This window comes from Cyanistes caeruleus, chromosome 1 (assembly GCF_971803275.1).
Source record: "Cyanistes caeruleus chromosome 1, bCyaCae1.hap1.1, whole genome shotgun sequence".
In the NCBI taxonomy this organism is placed as follows: Eukaryota; Metazoa; Chordata; class Aves; order Passeriformes; family Paridae; genus Cyanistes; species Cyanistes caeruleus.
The window spans coordinates 63,820,267-63,836,400 of record NC_141701.1 but is presented as its reverse complement, the minus strand read 5'-3'; the positions used below and the strand labels follow the sequence as shown (position 1 = coordinate 63,836,400).

At 36.1% G+C, this 16,134-nt stretch overlaps 1 long non-coding RNA gene across 1 annotated transcript; it reads left to right on the top strand.

The window, feature by feature from the left end:
• Nucleotides 1-240: 240 nt before the first annotated feature.
• Nucleotides 241-15,328, top strand: LOC147655544 (uncharacterized). Its single transcript, XR_015279597.1, has 3 exons — nt 241-771; nt 11,601-11,680; nt 12,473-15,328. It is a non-coding gene; the product is annotated as an uncharacterized LOC147655544 (long non-coding RNA).
• The last annotated feature ends 806 nt before the right edge of the window (nt 15,329-16,134 follow it).

Genomic DNA, 16,134 nt, shown 5'->3' with positions numbered 1-16,134 from the left:
GTGCTTTGGTGGGTATCAGATAGAGGGGTTTTAGAGGATGAGGAGGAAGAGATAACAGCATCAAGCTTTAAGGTGGGCCCCCTATTTCCCCATCTACTGCAGCCCCTCGTTCTCTTAACCTGGAGATCATTATCACCCTCATTTTGGCCACTACTCTTTCAGCTGTTATTCTTGTGCCCTTAAATACCTTCCTATTAAAGGAAAAACAAAATAAAACAAGCCACACCTTCACACCCCAGAAGAAAAAAAATTCCTGGAAGACCCTTTCCCTTGTTTTCAATTGTCTCCTTTTGGAAGTTTTTAACAGAAAGGTCTCTTGTCAGAAAAAAAAAGAAAAGGTTGGGGTTGGAAAAATGTTAGCTGCGGGATCAGCCTCAAGATGAGATCCTTAAAGGACATTTAAATGGGACATTCCTTGGCTGTCATTTTTGAAGGGGACATCCTTCCTCTGCAGAAGTTCAGTGCAATATTGTTGTCACATCAACAACTGGATTCCAATAGGATGAGACAACTTGTCTCTCTTCAAATAGACTCACCTTGCCAAAAATCACGGGATGGATTCATTTTGAAGACAGATATCTACATGTGAGCTGTGATATCTGCATCTGCTGAGACCTCCTGTAGGCTGCAAATTTCACAATTCAGGGAGAAGAAAAGATTAATTGAAACTAATATGTGAAAAGAAGATATCCAGTAATGTTTAGGGAGATACAGGTTTGTTTTACATGGGAGAATAAAAGAGCCTGGTTTTCTCAACATCAAAAATAAAAGGTAAGAAACAAAATTTCTCTTTATAAATACTATATAGGAATAAACACCAGTAAATCTGGTAAGTCAGAAGACAAGACAAACCTGGATGAAGAAAAAAATGTACATAACTGAGATATCTCAGCCAAGAAGTAGGTCTCTAGATATCAGAAGAGTAAAGTTTTGGAACAGACTTACTATAAGACAGAGGGGCAAAGGGGATCAAACTACTTCTAAGTTGCTTTTAGGTAAATTTAAAACTGGAATTATAAAAATGTAGTTGCCTGGAATGGGAGGGGATATGATGATTTTGACTCTTGATACGTTCAAGGAGTGGTAGTGAAGAGTAGGCTGTAGAACAAACATGGTACAAAATTTCTGATCGCGAAGACAGCCAAAGAATGCAGAAAACCAAAAGTATTTCCTAAAAGAGGAAATAAATTTTTGTTCTACATATTTTTCTCCACTCCATCAATATTACATCTACCAAATTTTGGACAGTAAATTTATTGAATATTTTAGTTGAACTATATAATCTTCTTTGTGACCATTAATTGGGTGTTCAGAATCAAGAGGAATGTTCAGCTTACTGTTCTGCTAGACTTTTGTCCATTGATCATTCCTACTGTGTACTGAAACAAAGTGAATCTTAAGCTTACATTCTGTCCACTAAAAGTATATTAATTTTGTTTTTCAATGTTTTTTTAAATTTCAATCCCCTCCATTTCATATACTGTCCCTACTTATCTTCTCTTCACTCATTGTTGGTATGGGTGAAGTATCTCCTGCAATTTGTTTTAATTTCCTAATTCAAGTCTAATGCAATTCAGTCAAAGACCTTAGACCCGAAGCCTAAAAGTCAGGGTGACTTTCAGGAACTCTCATTTGCTCCCTTTCCATATCCAAATTAAATCTAGTCTGTTATGGAAGACCTTGCATAGACTTCACACCTATTTTACAATTCCTTTCCAGTTGTGATTCTCTCTCAAACCTAACGAAACCCACAAACTGACTTGCTGATATCAGTGATGATGCTGATTATGTGGCAGTTTATTCAGGAGGGAAATTTATGTGGTAAAATATGAAAGAACAAACAAAAGGTTCCTTCAGCTTCTGGCACTGTTATCACAGCAGTATCTGAGAAGTGAACCTTCTGTCTTCTGACTTCCCGGTGATGCTTGCTCAGCTCTTGGTCTATGACAACCTTTGCCTACCCTCTAACGTGCACACTACCTGCTGAACTGCAGGATGCAATAGAAAAACTTACTGCCATATGAAGTGATAAAGATGGAAAAAGAACAAAAAATACATTTACTGAAAATATGCATCTCAGTATTATACTGTAAAGTCTGAAAAAAATTAAAGATTTTCTCTACAATATTTAAGAGAGAAGAAAAGATTTGTTTTATTTGCAAGAATTTTAATTTTGTTTCTCATTTTGGTGTGAGAAATTCAGGATAATAGCACGGAAATAAATGAAATTGCTCTAGATTTATGTAAAGAACTGAGAAAAAAAATTGTGCCTCATTGACAAACAGGACCCTTTTCGAGATCAGCTCATCTGGTGGTTGGGGAAAGTCAGTCTTTTTTGTAAGTGATCCTGAAAATACGTAGAAACTTTAGTTATGTCAGCTTGCATCTGGTTTTGATATTTCATTTAGATGTTGCACTTCTTTTCACCTACCTACCATTATATATAGAATACATATTTTCTCATTACATATGAAAAAATGGTGTTCAGTCAAATGATCTTGCTATAAAAATATTAGTAATTAAATATATGAAGATGCCATTAGTGGATTAACTATTGTTCTTTTTTATTTTTTTTATTTTTTTTTTTTGGATGGCATGTATCAAAGAAAAATAATAAAAATTGTCACTCTAATACTACAGAAACTATTTCAAGCTATATTGTGTGGTCCTAAATAACAAACAAGAATGCAACACAATGGGTATAATGTTTTTTTAATGTATAATTCCCCATTTATTACTTTTCATATGGGGCTTAGATGATGAATGGAAATAACACTTTACAACCATTTACAATATCGTTCTCTATAAGAAGGCACCAAGGAGGCAGGAAAAGGATGGGATTAAAGTGGAAATAAATGAAAAAATAAAATATTTCCTTTTGAAGATTACTTGTTTAAAGAAAAAAAACTTTGTGTTTTCATTTAAACAGTCCTTTGCACCCAGGGAGCCTTTCTTTCACTCAAAGAATGCTTGTTAGTAATAATTTCTTGTTGGCAAAAGTTAAATGTCTTTTCTTTTTGATCTTAAAAGTTTAATTCTTCTATATTAATCCTGCTCTTAATCAGAGAGGTTTACCAAGACTTAAGAAGGACACATGTACACACACAGCAGGGAACAGACAAGAGAAGAAAAAAAAAAGATGACAACTCCTATTTATGGTTAAGCTTTGGAAAGATATAATTAATTCAGAACCCAGATTATTCAGGATTCAAGGGACGGTAGCTTGCATTTCCTATCAGTGCAGATTTTAGCCCTGGAAGGTAATTTGGTTTTTTTGACAGAAATTCTGGAGCCTTCACTTCTCCTCTTCAAAGGCCTTCCATACCAATTAAAAGCAAACTGCATATCATTCTTGTGCCCCATGAAGGAAACTCTTTGTTTCTTCTCCTTCATAGGTGCTGCAAGCCAACCAAACTACAAGTCCGTGCAGTTTCACAACATTAAGAAACACGAAAAATATAAGGGACAAATTAAACAGATGGGTGAGTTTGGGCAAATATCATGTTACAGCCCTCTGTCAGGAAATGAGGCTTTACATCAGGTGGCTCTTCAGTCACATGTTGATCTGACTTACAGTGAAAGCATTGAAAAATAACCTCTTTTCATTTAATTTTTTTTGGCAAATTGGTTGGTTGCATAAAATAATGCCTTGTTTTATGGGTCAGTTGTTGATTTTAACATAATCAGTGCACCCAGCTCACTGGCCTGGGCAATGGTCTACCTCACCAGCAGTGGCAAGTCTCAAAAGCTAGCATGAGGAGGCAAAATAACAATTTAATGGCACTTCCTGCAGAACCTTTTCCAGGTCCTAGTGATTTTCTGGCTTAGGATTTCTCGAGAAAGAGATCTTGAGGAGTCCTCTTCCATAATGTTTGGTCAGTCGTCTCTTAAAATCAAACAAACTTCTGACATTTGTAGAGTCCTGGGACAATGAGCAAAGATGTTCTTTGTACAGGAAAGTATCTGCATGTATTTGTTTTCAATTTTCTAATCACATTTTTTATCCCCTGGATGTCATAATGAGAAAAAGAGAGTACAGATATTCTGATTTTATCTTCTGTGAGGCATACACGCATTTTATGAACCTCCATTACTCCCTCATTCTACCAGTCCTTTATTTTAGTTCTTTGAAAATAAACTGTTTCTCACCTTTGATCATTCACGTTGGCTTTCTCTCCGAGTTTCCTAGTGTCTGGCTTTGAATGTTTTTTGAAAGGGTAACAGACCAATATTTTAGATGCAAAACATAATTCACAAAAGTAACATAATTATATTTTAATTTAGGGTTTAAGGGTTTTTTTGCTATTCTTTGCTCTTCTGCTGAAGTACCATGACAAGTTTATTCTGCTTTAGCATAGGTGTCAACAGAATTTAAATTTTCTTTTTCCTACAATTTAATTAACAAGTGGAATGGTGCTTCTTTTGTTTTCCTTGGCTATATACTCTATTTGTTAGCATAGATTGAATTTATTCTACTGTTCATTGCTTTGAGGACAGAAGAGAAAGTTCTAAAGCATTAAAAGCACTCTCATCAGACTGTGAAAGGTGCATGACACAGCGTTGTGGTGCAGTTTTCAAACCGGGGGCTCCCCAAGTAGTTCGTGCAGGACAGAAAGTCTTTGTTTTTATATGCTCATCCTACTTTAATATATGCTGTCTCTACTGGGAGCAGCCACACATGGTCACTCCTCTCTGAATTCTTGTAGTTGCTTTTCTTATCCTGAACAACACCGAAACAACCCGTGGTCTTTTCATTTCTGTAGGAATAACTATCTCGGGATCTGCGGTGGCAGGCGAAGGGTTAATTCCCAATGGCCACAGAAAAGGCAAACAGTCTGGGTGCTGGTTTGTAAAGCGAATTTTCAATGTGTAGCCCACAGACTATCATTGATTGCGGTAAATAAATAAAACCACTCCTGACTTTTATTGTTGTAGGGAGTAATTATAATTCACAGGGCCAGAGCCTTTGTGCCACAGAATGCTTCATTTGTGGTTTGCATGAGCAGATACATTAACTCCTGTACGCTCTTTTCATTAGAACGCTATTACTCATTGAGGACTGATCAATATATCATCTATACAACATCTTGAATGTGGATGTCTGGACCCATTGTGGGCTTGCTGATAATGACTTCTTTATTCAAGCCAGCTTGTAGGAACAAGGAGATAAAGAAAAGGGAAGAGAATTATAGCATATGCTCATGAAAGTATTCTAAAGGTTATAAACAGAAAGCAGGAGTAAAGCTACAGGGTAGGGAAAGCGATCATAGAGAAAAAAGAGTGTAAAGGAACTGAAAGTTGAAAAGGAAAAAAGGTTAGAGTTTCACTGTATTTCTTTTTCTGACATTATGCAAAGCAAGCTAAGTTTTAATAAACCTTCTTTTGAAACTAGTCCTCCCCTTTGGGATTATATTGCCCTTTAGGTTTTCATATCCTAATGCTCTGCTCATCTTGTGAAGCATTTAAGTATTCCCAGTGAAAGCAGAGCACCATTTTCCTTCCCCCTTGCAATCTTTTATTTATCTTTTGTTCTCCTCCTTTCTTTCCTCTCTCCTTCTACCCCAAATAAACTCTCTGGGGCTCAAAGGTTTTATTTCTTCCATTAACTTTTAATTTCTTGTGTATTAATTTGTTTTCTTTCTGTTCCAACCTTTTCTTATGCTCTTTATCAAATTCATATCATTTTACTAGAACTTTATTGTGTGGTGTGACAGACTGCAGCTTGATTCAGGCTCACTGCACTCTCCATATCTGGGATATATTTTGGGAAATGGTATTGTATAGAAAATTATATACCCAGAAAACATTTTATTAATTTATTCTGGCTTTTTCCTTGCTGCTCTACTTTGACTTCTGTTTTGCTGGTTAAAAAAAAGGCAACTATAATCTGTTCTGTAGATTGGAGTGGAGATGCCCCACAGTTGAAGAAAATACAGAAAGGTTTAGAATTGCTTTCAAGAAACAAAGAAATAAGAAAAAAAGAATTTATGAAACAATGCTGAAGAGAGCCATAGCAAGTTTCAGCCTTGGGGTGGGAATTAAGAAAAACCTCATTTTTTTTCTGAAAGAAATCAAAATCAATTTGGTCATAAAGCAGATCTTCATCAAGTAAGCATTTTAAGTACAATGACAACTAAGAGTGTGAATCAACCCACTATCAATGGTGCATGTAGTTACATACCTGCATAATGCATAGAGGAAAATTAAAATCTTGTGAATTTAAGAGATTCAGCAGCTCAGGAGGAGCTTGTGAAGAAGAGCACTTTCAGTGACAGAAAGTCGACACCTGGAAATCAATAAGAAGTTGAGGTAATAAGGAGCACAAATCACGTTTCTGATGCTGACTGAAAATTAACAATTAAAGCTCTTCAGTCACATTTTAAGAAATACGTCAGAAGAGCGAGTTGTTTTTGACCTCAATCCAGCAATCTAAAGGTGCTAACCCTACTCATGGAAATTAGGGACTAGATGTTTACACTGTAAAGAAAGATAAGCAGCTTTGCAAACTGCTATAAGAGTGATTGAAATATTGCCCAGTATGTTTTCATAACAGTAGCAGAGATGATCAGAAAAGCTGGCATCCTTTTTTACATGAGAAACAGATAACTGCAATTTCTAATAAGCTTAGGATGGGAAATTTTTTTTGGCCAAAATAAAAAAAATAAAATAATTAAAAAGTGCTTCTGTATTCAATAGCCAGCTCCTTCCAATAAAGTTTCCACTAGAATGGAAATACTCTATTTTGGCTTATGTTCATTTTTCAAGTCACATCAAATATTATTATTTGGAGGTAGGTACCAGTAACTATACTCTTTTATCTGCTCCAAGGCTTTTCAAAAGTTGCAGTTCAGGCATCTCACTTGTGCCTTGTGGTGAGCTGTAAGGTGGCAGCAGGGAAATTACAGGAGAGCCTTAATCTGCCCCAGCTTCCACTTTCTGTGGAGGTGAGAAAATACAGTTAAATTATTAACTCTGTATAGATGAACATTTTCAATTTGGTAATCTGTATGTTTGTTTCAACCAAATGGGTAAAGGAAAGATTCCAATCTCCAAAAGAAAGAAAATAAAAAATGAGTAAGGAAAAGGTAATATCAGGGAAATAATTATCATTCAATTTCTAGCTGGCAATCACTGTGGGTGGCTGGGCAGACCTGGTTAATCTCTGCCCTGTTTTTTATCAGACCCCAGACACAGAGTCAGCCAGGTATGACTTCACCTAGAAAAGGCTCTGCAGCCCCTGTGCTGATGCCGGGCTTGTGCAGTGCAATTCATAGTCCAGAGATTCCTGCTCAGGGTCCACAAACAGCATGTGGAGAGAATTTAAACACAGCTCTAGGATGCAACACAGCACACTGCTCACTGCACTCTGGCTGCTTAACCTTGGTATCACTACGTCTCTTTGCAACTTGCTGTTATTCTTGCCTGTCTGTCCTGCCCTAATAAAGGCAGAACACATGATTCCACTTCAGCTTGTTGTGTCAGGGTTCACAATACATTACATAATATGTTAGTTCTCCTGGGGCTCAGATATGGAGATGTTTCAGACTGCTTTAAGTATAATGTGCCTTCTAGACTCCAGATTGATGTGTCTGGTTCTATGATACTCCAGCAACTCTATTCTACTTGTTTATGGTTTGTGGTGCTGAAGGAGGTTCAACAAGCCAGTGTGTTTTGTACTTTGTTTCTGCTTTCTCCTGCTTCTGCCAGACTTCTCAAACCTTTCTTAGTGTGACTGACATTGCTATTGCAGCCTTTGACTGTGTTCCTGTAGGATCTTTCCTGGCTGGGTTGTTCCAGCAGTATTATGTAAAGCAATCCTGAGCTCAAGTGGAACAATATCTTAGAGGTGCTTCATCAAGACTAGAAGAGTTTGAGACTTTTAATGTTCAACAGGGTTTGATCTAAGTGTCCTTGGACTCTTGTAGCCTGTCTTGAGACTGGGAACTAGAATGTCTCTTCTCATTAGCCATACAGAGGTAGCAGCTACAGTGATCATCCATAGGATTTGGCTGATCCCAACACCATTTTCCTGCAATCACCAGAAGCTAAACAGCAAAAATCCCCACCCTATTGGTATTTCTTACCACTGTACAGATTTTCTTAGCTTTTAATAGTCCTGAATAGACTCCATAATCGGAGGCCTGCAATTAGCTTCTTTGCATATCCTGTACTCCAGCTGGTACCAAGAAGAAATTCAAACTTCTTATCTTCAAAGTCTTCTCTCCTTTCTGTGCATTTCAGTGCTTTTCTGTTCCTTATTCCTTATCAAAATATGACCGACATACTTCTTATAAAGTGATTACCTTTTGGAACAATTTAAACTTCACTGCCTCATAAGCTTCCCTTCTTTTACAACTTGAAAAATAAATAAACTTTGCAAAAAGATAAATATTTTATGTTCTGTAGTCTTTTCCTATTGCCCAGATGTGTCAATCTTCTCAGTTATTGTTTAAACAATATCTTTATATCTTTTTTTTCTACTTAGTGCAATAGAGGTTCTTTTTTATATAGAGTTCTTTCAAGTTACTTAGGAGAACATTTTATTAAATATGTTACATAAAATAAATTGTATCCCAATATACTGAAAAAGTACCACATTATACTTAAAGCTTTCATTAAAAAAGGTGTAATATAGTAATAAAAAATTCTAAAGATTTTCTCTAGATACCTATGATGAATTCTGTTTTATCATAAGTGCAAGATACGTAATCATTTTACTTATTTGGGAAAATGAAAGGTCCTGAACCTTGTGATATCTTTGGACTCTACACTGAAGAAAGCTGGTTAATTACAATAAGTGGAAAGGAGGGAGACAAAAATTATGAGCTAAAAAAACAAGCTGATAAGGGAAGGCTGAAGCAATCAGGGTTATTTAAGCTTAAGAATAAAAGATTGGTGAAAAAAGTAATAAGGTGAGATATGCAAAAGGCTACTGTGAGGAGGAGACTCCAAGTGCTCTCCAGATGATGGATGGTACAAATGTAAATTGGTTTATACTACAGCAAGAATGCTCATCATCCCTGTTTTCCAGCATGACTGGAAAAGACTTGGTGGAAATTATGGTGTCTGCACATACCTGTATAAAAAAATAGATCTTGAGGGGCTCTTTCTATTTCCATCTCTGCACCAAGGCAAGGACTCCTATCCATGCATTTGCCACAGCTATTTGTCTAACCTGTTCTGGGAGGTCTTTCCATATCCCCAGGCTGGCTATTCTAGGTCCTCATTAGACTTTCCTTTAGGTGCCATTCATTAGTGTCCTGCCATAACTGGTGATGAAAAAAAGGAGAATCTTTGTGTATTTTGTAAGCAGCAGTACTTAGCCATCCCAGAGAAACACTGCTGCCTTGCCTTACACAGGGTTCCTTAACACTCTTGATTACTTTTTCTGGATTTGCCAGCGGTACACCTGCATGATTGTAGAAGAGGGTACTCAAGACTGAAGTGCATGTGAATCTAAGCATGGGTTTGAAGCTCAGATTACTGAAGCCAAGCTACCTGGCAAATTTGTCTGGAGGAAGCTGAGTGAGCCTGGAAAGCCTGTGCTGAAACACAAGCTGGTTTCAGATGTGTGCTCCTGGGTTTCCCAGGTTGCCTCTGCACGAGCTGCAAGCACGTGCTTGGTATCAAGACACTGTAATTCAAAGAGCAGTTTTTGTCATGCAGACCCTGTTCTGATTGTTGTGACTTTCAGTTTGAGAACTGTAAATTCACTCTGTGTGAATTCTTTTTGTATTTGATCAGGAAGAAATTTCAAATGAAGCATCATTGTTCCATGTAATTAAAAAAAAATTAAAAATATGTTAACTTTAATTGTCCTTAACTTCTTTGAGTGTCCTGTGAATCCCAGGGCCCTGGTCTTTAGAGGAATGACATAATCTGAAAGGATCTGTCAGTATGCCTATTGAGCCATATGAGCAAACCTATACTTGCAGGTCCTGAGGACCTGATGTGGTTGGCTGTTGGGTACTCCCCTAGTCAGATTCATTCTCATATCGTGGTGAGCAGCTATATGCATATCAATTTTATCTTCCAATCAATATTTGAAGTATATGAAGAGTGCATTTGTAGGTTTAGTACGGACCCTCATGACTACGTGAGAATGTGCTGTAAAAAGCTCATATGGAACGTGAAAGGAACATGAGTGATGTACCTCTGTACAATCCTGCCAAACAAATGTAATTTGAGATTGCTATGGTGGAGTGGTGGAAGCTTTTTTCAGGCTAATCTCCAGTTTTTGTAAGGTGTAGTTTGTACAATATGTACTGTATATATATCAGCATCTAAACTGGAAAAAATTATGTTCATGTGTAACTTTCCTTACTTTGTACATAGAAATTTTGGATGGCTGCTCAGGTGAATAAACTAAAGGATTTGCCTGGGTGCTTGAGGTATTAGAGCCTCAATTATTATCATTCTTTGGAAAATGAAACAAGGCCACAAAGAGGTCTTGTATAAATTAAAAATTAAGTAAAATGAAAAAGTAAATAAGTCAGGAAAAAGAATTAGCTGACATATGTTAATTTTTAAAAAATACTTGTTTGTGGAACAAACTGTAATTAAACCCTTAGTTAGCATATGGTATGCAAATACTAGTACAGTTTATTAGTATGTATTCAGCAGAATATTTGGGCAGATCATTCACATATACATATAAAAGCAAGCTGAAAACTAGAGTGTGAAAATTAGAGCAGTCTAGGAATGATAAATGTTCATTCTACTGATATTTTTGGTTTTGGAAGAATCCAGCAAAATAAAACCTCTGTAAGGGACATAAAGCTATTTAATTTTTTAATGAGGGTGCAGGTCTGTGATGAGGGGAGGGTGAAACTAGTTGTTAGGCTAATTAAACCTGCTGTCTTTTCTTTGCAATTTTCTAACACCAAGTATTGAATTAGGTGTAACCACTTTTAATAGTTTTGGCTCCAGTTTTCCATACTGTGTACACCCAGTCATGCTGGAACAGTTCTCTCTCTCTACTTCAACCTTTTAAGAGAGAGTCCTTCTGAAAGTTTTGTTCCAAGACCTGACTTACTACTTTCAGAGAAGATTATGAAAATAATCTTCATAAGCAATTTTGTTTTACATTGTGGTCAAATTAGCATTATTTAAAGCAAGAGAAGTTAAAAATCAGTAGTAACTCCTAATGTGAATATAATGCATTTTTTTAAACACCGGGACAAAACTGGTCAGCCCTTGCATTTTCTGGTAAAGACTTCCTAACACGACCTTGGGACAGTTTTGGTGTGCAGAACCAGTGAGCTGGGATAGGTGAAGGACAGATTATCAACAAAATAAATTTGGATTTGTGCAGTACAAAATCCAGGGATTTGTGGAAGGGAACAGAGCAATGCCTCTGGCTTCATGACAAACTGCATTCCTTGCAGCTGTGCTTTCTCTGGGGTCACTCGGAGAGCACAACTGAAACCACATAACACATCTGTGCAAGATCTTGGTCTCAGATCATAGGCAGTGGATCAATTCCACACCATATTTTTTTTTTCTACAGGAGAAAGTAATACCGAGAACCAAACCTGATAAGATTATTGGAGTTAAGGTGTTTATTTTTAACAAATATTATCCTAAACAACATGTTACAGGTCCAGAAAAGAAAAAAAAAAAGAACATTCACTGCATCTGTATAATGCTTTAAAATATCCTTCTGATGTCATCACTCATGGTAAGTGCATTTCCATTGACCAAAATACAGCTCCAGTAACTCACTCAAGCTGGAAACTTGGCATGGTGTGTTATGAAATAGATGAATTGTTATTAGATTAACACTATAGTGGTAATACATTGACTGAAAAATGTGTTGGTTACCTGTTTTTGTTTATTGGACATTTACATTTTTGGTTGTTTTTTTTTCATAGCCTTCACTATAGAATATTGCATATTGAGGGAAGGGACTTGACTGACTTTATAAATTGAACTCATAGGAAGCCCCATCTTGAAATCAGCAGTAGTGTGTGAAATGAGACTGCAGAGCAAAGGTTAAAGCAGAGGAACAACTCCTGAGTATTGTTACAATTTGATTTCAAGTTGTGGCACAGCGGTAGAATGTTTTCTTAATAATTTTAGATGGCAAAATATTTCTGCATGCTGAAGAAGACAAAAATGGTTAGCTTTGTTGCTGCAGTTCTAGCACATACAGGGTCAACAAAGATTCCTCACAGGGTGATGGAACTCCAGCAAAACAGAGCTGTACCTTAAACCAGGGAAGCTTGTCATACCTTGCTCTCATCTTAGCTGGTAAAAAGTCACTGATGGTGAGAGCATTTCTGATTCCATCAATGCAAACCATATTTGAGCTAATGGAATTTTTCTCAATTCACCATCAGAATTGAGGTCTTTTTGCACTTAAATCATATAAATTGCACCTGAGATGTTGCAGACATTGTGTATCTTCAGAAAAAAACCAAACCCCTTTTCTTATATAAAGATTAAAGCACTGTAAAATCATATTTTGCAGGTACGAAGACAATGCATTTTTTTAGTGCATGGAGTCATGACTACATTGTTTTGAAAGGAACATGTAAAAGCTTATGACTCTAAAGATTTCCAGTATCATGTTCCCATTGCAAAACAATTTTCAGCATTCCAGTTGCCTCTCTAGTTTTTTCATTCTGTCTCTGTACACCTTCTCTTGAGCAAATTAAACATGTTTGTCCCACCACATTTATTTGGGTAAAGTGTACTCCACCTTTTTATATTAAAAAAGCCCCACTGTTTTACTATGAATTAAACATTGATTTTAAAAATTGCAACTGAGTTTGGGTGTCATGTAGTTCTAAAAAAACCAGAATCTTACACCTTAAGCCTACTATTATATTTCATATAAAATGAAGTTAATTGTTTTAATTGACAATCCTGTATTTACCACAAGTGAGTTAATTCTGAAAGGTATGAATTTTGTTATCCTTTTTATATGCTTAACAGAAAAGAACTTTTGTCTTCACCTATATCCAATTCATTGCATACTCTCAACCGAGATAGCTAAGATATGCAAACAAAAATGGTTTAATTGACTATTCTCTGTAGATCATTAATTTTTAGAATAAGTCCTGAATACATCAGAAAATACCATTGCGTTCAGGCAAAAATAATCTGAAAGTTATCTTTTTTCATTTAAGTCCTCCATGGGCTCTAAACTTGATAATCAAGCTTGAAATTAGATTATTAAATTTTATAGAAATTTCTTTGAAACATACATATTTTCAGGGAAATGGACATTTCTCAGATATCCTACTAGTCAAGATCTGAATTGTGGCTGATACATTTCTGGATTAATAAGTGGAGACTGTGCATACATCTATATCTATATATATCTATATATATCTATATATCTTACAAGTGTTTAGAAGTGTTACTGTTGTATTAAGAACCCATGACTTTTTGTATTGCTTCTCTTCAGAAAACAATGCATACCAGTACACAAGATGTTACTGGCACAATTTGCCTTTTAATTTGTGAATTTCAGATTCAGATTTCAGTTTTTGGGTTAGGTTCAAATGTAAACATGCAGCTCTTTTATTTAAAATCTTAAGAAGTCTGACTTCTTTTATTTTAAAAGTGAAATTTCCTTGTCCACAACATTGTATGTGTTTAAATGGCAAAAAGGTGTCAAAATAAGGATGTTGCCATTCAACTACTCCAGCTGGCACTTTAGACACACCAAGACCACCACATCAGAAAGCCAAGTTATCCTATTATGGCATTTGGGAACAGTTCACATACTCTATAAATGAAATTGCAAGTCCCAATATTTTACTGTATATTTAAGTTGGTTAAAGATGGTTTAAGAACACTGGCAGAATAAAGTCTGTAAATAGAAGCAATGTCTATTAAGAATAGTTTGTACAGTAAGGAAAAGTTGGTCAAGCTGCCACATGTACGAGACATTTAGGTTTGTCTTCAAGGCAAGAAGATGTGAGTCTGGAAGTTTGTAGAAATTTTCCAGCTATGTCAATTAGCCAAATGAAAGATATTAGAGGTACCAATTAACCTTGTCCTCCTTATTGCGAACAGCCATCTCAGTTTTTCTTGTGTTACTCACCATTATTTATAGTGCTATTTTTCTAAACAAAAGCAAAAGAAAGGAATGGAGACAGACAGTATCTTGTAAAAACGATTGGTATAGCTCCAGAAAAAAACGCAAACTGACCATATTTAAGCCATTCTGCTACTTTTCTAGGAAAAAATAAATACCCTGTGTGGTGCCCTTGAGTAATTCCCAGTGGCATGGAAAGCTGTAGTCACAAATCCAACGTTACAGGCAGTCAACATTTTCTGTGACTGGTAACACAAGCACTGGGAAAGGTAATTCCCCTGTGGAGCTACAAGGAAAGGAACTAGTTAACCTGAACCAAGCTTTATGACATATAACCATACCAAGATAATTTGTGACTTATGAAACTGGAATTAGGTGAGGCTCAAGAGCACTTGCTCCGTTATTTTTGGTCATAATAAAATTGTCATAGGGAGCACATAAGGAGGAGATGAGGGATACAACTTGTCATCTTTGGTGGTGGAATTGAAAGGGACTTTGTTAAAATGTGAAGTTTTTCTTACCTCTACATACCTCCAGTGTCAGTGTTTTGTCATATCTAGATGGACAAATGGTCTCCTGAATCCCAGGAAATGTTCCAAAGATCTGTGAGTTAGCAGAAACCTTTTATAAAATAACTTTATAACTTAAGTTGTCTAATTCATGTACGTCTCACCAGAGTGCAAACATGTACAAAGTTCAGTTGCTACAACCTTAAAAGCACTTAAATAGAGCAGTAACCCAACAGTTCTGCTTTATAAGTGCTACATTTGATTTTAAGTAGACAAGTCTTAAGGAATGTGATTCTGAACTCTATTCAGAATCACATTCCTTAAGACTTGTCTACTTAAAATCAAATGTAGCACTTACATAATAAACCGGAATTCATATGTGACCTATACATAACATCTGTGTAGCTTTGTAGAAATATTAAAGACAGTGGATTAAAGCCAAAGACTAAAGGAACAGTACTAAAAATATATGGGAATGCTCTCATGCATGATGGTCATTTTGAAGTGGGGTTAGAAAACATCCAAGAGAGGAAAATCTCAGTATTTTGCAGAAGTAAATTTCCTCCATGATCAGAATAGGAGTGTCTCCTGGAGAAGGATGTGGGAAATTTATTCATCTAAGCAGGGTTAAAAACGTTGGGGCAGGCATGGGAAAGATGGTGTTACTCAGATGTGAAGTTCTTCTGCCAATTATTTTCAGTGCGCAGCACACAGAGTCTCTGGCATCTGCAGTGGAGGTTTATGTATAAAAATAAAAAAAAAAAAGAAAGATGATGCCCTTGATGGTGAGGAAATTATACTCTGCTCTATGGATGGCTTTGAGTACCAAAACCACTGATTATGCGCTCTTTGTGGCAGGCAGGAATCATCCAGAAGGCTCATAATACTCTTGAAACATTTCAGGCCTGTTATTGACTGTGCTTCTCAAGGTTCAACTAGAATTACTTTTTCAAGTTTCATGACTATTTTACACCAATCAAAACATAACATGAACTCAAGGTTTGTCAACTCAGCCTTCCAGAAACTTTCATATAGCACACACTTGAAAAGAAATAAATTCCCCACACTTGTTGTGTTTCTTAGTTTCTACACCTAAAAAAAAAGTTTGAAACATGCTGACTCTAAAGTGTTAGGTGGCAATTTATCCATTTGGAACTGACATTGACTAACTCAAGTGAAATGGACAAACATCAAGTAATACTTGTCATTTGTTGACTTCATGGACCAGATTTTAATTATAAAGAATTTGTATTACATTAGCAGTTTTCTGACAAGTAAAATCTTCCTCAAACTTCTTTTTTGTACAGGAGATGCTAAAGAAAACCCACATGTCTGTGATTTTATTTGATTGTTTAAAGAGAGAAAAGTGCCTTTCTATTTACCTGATACCAGGGAATTCCAAGGGCAGGACACATTCTTTAATAAGGCCATGAACTGTATATCACAAATAAGACTAGTAATAAACTCTAATACTGATGTTATAAAAGCCTTTGCAAAGCAAGGTTAATAACATGACAATAGTAAACATCTCAGTCAGCATAAAATGAAATGAAGCCTACAGTATTTTAAATGCAT